This window comes from Portunus trituberculatus, chromosome 6 (genome assembly GCF_017591435.1).
Source record: "Portunus trituberculatus isolate SZX2019 chromosome 6, ASM1759143v1, whole genome shotgun sequence".
Lineage (NCBI taxonomy): Eukaryota > Metazoa > Arthropoda > Malacostraca > Decapoda > Portunidae > Portunus > Portunus trituberculatus.
The window spans coordinates 1,376,389-1,379,976 of NC_059260.1; the positions used below are offsets into that span (position 1 = coordinate 1,376,389).

A 3,588-nucleotide genomic window follows, 5' to 3' on the forward strand; every position below is an offset into this window, starting at 1 on the left:
GCCCCGCGGTGCCGCCGCCCGCCGCCACCGCCTCGCCGCCCACCGTCCTCCAGTCTCCGTGGAGCCTCTAGTCACCCTCAGGTGAGTCCCGCCCCGTCCCGGCCTTCCCCTGCCAGGCGAGGGTTGCCCCGGGCTGTTGTGTAGTGTGCTGCCGCGGCCCTTGGACCCACGCTTAGCCTCTGTTGTGTCCCGCAGAACGGCGCCGCCCACACCGCCCACCGCCCGCCGCCCCCAGCCAGCGCCCGCCACCGAGGCCCCGCCCCGCCCTGCCCCGCGGAGACACCAGCCTGTGATAAGAAGGAGCAGCTCACCACAGCGGTGCTCTCCTCACCACACTCAGATGCACATGTTTATTTTTGTAATAACATAATAAAGCCCAGAGTGATCATGCCGTGTGTCCCTCCCGCCACCCCTCCCCCACCCCACACACACACACACACACACACACACACACACACACACACACACACACACACAGCCCGGGCCCTGTCTGCCGCCGCCGCCACGCGGGAGAAAGTGTCGCCGCCTGGGCCGCACACCTGAATGTTTTGCACCTGGCGTGTGTACAGGTAAATGTCACACCTGACTGACACCACCGACTTATCTGTCAGCCTGCTGTCACTCCAGCCTGTGTGTCCGTCTGTCTGCCCTGATCTCTGTCGCTCTCTCTCTCTCTCTCTCTCTCTCTCTCTCTCTCTCTCTCTCTCTCTCTCTCTCTCTCTCTCTCTCTCTCTCTCTCTCTAATCCAGTGAGGGATAATCCGTGGTGAGGCGGGAGTCAGTCACGGATCAGTGTTGGGGAGAGGGGGGAGGGGGAGGAGAGAGTGAAAGAGAGAGTAAGAGGATCAGTGTGGTGTTGTCACTCTCCCCTCCCCCCCCCTGGTGTTGTTTGTCCTCTGCTTTCCTTCCTTCTCTTGTTTGTCCTCCGCTCGGTAATCTGCGCTGGAGGAAAAGTGTTCGTTTGTGTGTTTGTTTGACATTTTCTTGATTTGTTTGCATTTATTGTTTTTGTTTGTTGTTTTATTGATTTATTTGTGTTTTTTCTTGTTTCTATTTCCTGTTTTTATTTTTATTTTATCTATTTTCTTTTTCCTTGTGTTTTTTTATTTTCTTTATTTGAATTTTTGTGTTTTTCATTGTTTTTGTTTGTTTGTTTTGTTTATTTTCTGTTTTTTCATTTTCTTGATCTTGTTTTGATTTTTCTTTCTTTTCTTTTTCTTTTTCTTTTTCTTTTTTATATTTCATTGTTTATTTTCCAGTTTTTTTATTTATTTGTTTGTTTGTGTTTCTTTGTGTTTTTGTTTGCTCATTTTGTTTGTTTGTTTGTTTGTTTGTTTCTCTCGTCAGTGTTTGCTTTATTTTCTTCCTTTATTTCATTTTCTTTTATTTTCATCATTTTTTTCTTCAATTTGTTTTGATTTCTTGTTTCTTGATTGTGATTTTTTGTTTGTTTTCTTGTTTTTATTATTTTTTTTCTTGTTTATTTATTTATTTGTGATTTGTTTTAATTTTCTTCTTTTTTCTCTTTTCTTTTTATATTTTCATCACATTTTTCTTTATTTCTTTGTTTATTTGCGATTTTCTTTTTCTTTTCCTTTTTTTCTTTTCTTTTCTTTTCTTTTCTATATTTTCATCACATTTTTCTTTATTTATTCGTTTATTTATTTCTTTTTTTTTCTTTTTTTCTTTTCTTTTTTTTCATCACATTTTTCTTTATTTCTTTGTTTATTTGTGATTTTCTTTTCTTTTCTTTTCTTTTCTATATTTTCATCACATTTTTCTCTATTTATTCGTTTATTTATTTATTTCTTTTCTTTTTTTTTTCTATTTTTGTTTTCATCTTTTTTCTTCGTTTGTTTTTTGTTCATTTTTTTCGTTTTTTTTTTCTCTTTCATTTCATTTATTTTTTCGTTTGTTTTCTTTGTTTCTTATTCATGTGTTTGTTTTCTTTGTTTTCTTCCTTTATTCATTTTTTCTTTCTTTTCATTTTCTTAATTTCTTATTTTAGTTTTCTTCATTTTGTTTGATTTTATTGTTTGATTTTCTATTTTTTCATTTCTTTTCTTTTTTTATTTTCCTTTTCTTTATTTTCTTTTATTCTTTTTTCTTTTTTATTTTCTTTTATTTTCTCTTCTTTTTTATTTTTTCTTTCTTTTCTTTTTCTATTTTCTTTATTTTCTTTTCTTTTCTCTTATATTTCTTTTATTTTCTTCTTTTCTTTTTTTCTTTTCTTATTTCTTTTCTTTATTTTCTTTTTTTCTTTCCTCTTCTTTTCTTTTCTTTATTTTCTTTCTCTTCTTTTTTTCTTTATTTTCTTTTTTCTTTTTATTTTTCTTTTCTTTATTTTCTTTTTTTTTTTTCTTCTTTCTCTTTTCTTTCTTTTCTTTTTCTTTCTTTTCTTTCTTTCTTTTCTTTCTTTTCTATTTTCTTTATTTTCTTTATTTTTTTCTTTCTTTCCTTTTTTATATTTTCATTTTTTTCTTCTTTATTTATTTCTTGTTTCTTATCCTTTTTGTTTCTTTGTTTATTTATTTCCTCTCTTTATCTTTTATTTCCTCGTCTTTATTCATTTATTCTTTTTTCTTCTTTTTCTTTATTTTTCTTTATTCTATTTTTCCCATTTATTTTCTTTTTCTATTTTCTCTTTTTCTTAAATTTTCTTTTTAAACTTATTTTTTTCTCTTTTCTTTTCATTTTCTTTATTTTCTATATTTTTCTTATTTTCTCTTTTTTCTCTCCTTTTTCTCTTTTTCTTCATTTTCTCTTTTTTTTTCTTTATTTTCTTTATTTTCTCTTATTTCTTTCCTTTTTCTCTTTTTTTCTTTATTTTCTTTATTTTCTCTTATTTCTCTTCTTTTTTCTTTTTTTTCTGATTTTTCTCTTTTCTTAATTTTTGTCTTTCTTTTCATTTCTTTTCATTTTTTATTTTCTTTTTTTTTATTTTTTCTTTTCTTTTCTCCTTTATTCTCCTTCTCTATTTTCTCCTTTCTTTTCTTTCTCTATTTTCTTCTTTATTTTCTTTCTCTTTCTCTTTTTTTTTTCCTGATTTTCTTTCATTTATTTTCTCTTCTTCATTTCTCTTATTCTCTTCTTCATCTCCTCTCTCCTCTCCTCCTTCTTTTATTCTTTTATTTCTTTTATTTCTTTTATTATTTTTTTTTCTCCTTTCCTTGTTTTATTCTCATTTTCTTTTCATTTTCTTCTTTTTTTCTTTATTTCTCTCAATTTATTTCTATTTCTCTCTTATTTTTCTTCTTTTTCTTTATTTTCTCTATTTATTCTTTCTTCTTTCATTTTTCTTTTCTTCTTTATTTCCTTCTTTTATTCTTGTTATCTTTCATTTTCTTCATTTTCCTTATTTTTATCAATTTTCTTCCTTCATTTTCTTCTTTTTCTTTATTATTAATCTATTTCCTCCTTTATTTTGTTTTTTTTCCTTATCTACTTTCCTTCATTTATTCACATTTTCCTTCTTTCCATTTTCTTCTTTATTCTTCCTTCCATCTATTTTCTTCTTTTCATTCTGTCTTCCTTCATTTCCATCCTTTCCTTCCTTCCTTCCTTCATTTATTATTTCTTCTCTCTTTTT

The 3,588-nt window shown here is 31.2% G+C and overlaps 1 protein-coding gene across 1 annotated transcript in view; it reads left to right on the forward strand.

The window, feature by feature from the left end:
* LOC123517554 (homeobox protein MSX-2-like) overlaps positions 1-386 on the forward strand; it is a gene marked incomplete at its 5' end in the record, with an annotated part of 1,247 nt that extends 861 nt beyond the window's left edge. Inside the window, 1 exon segment of the mRNA XM_045277773.1 lies at positions 1-386. This exon segment is cut by the window's left edge and continues 300 nt beyond it.
* Between the last annotated feature and the right edge of the window lie 3,202 nt (positions 387-3,588).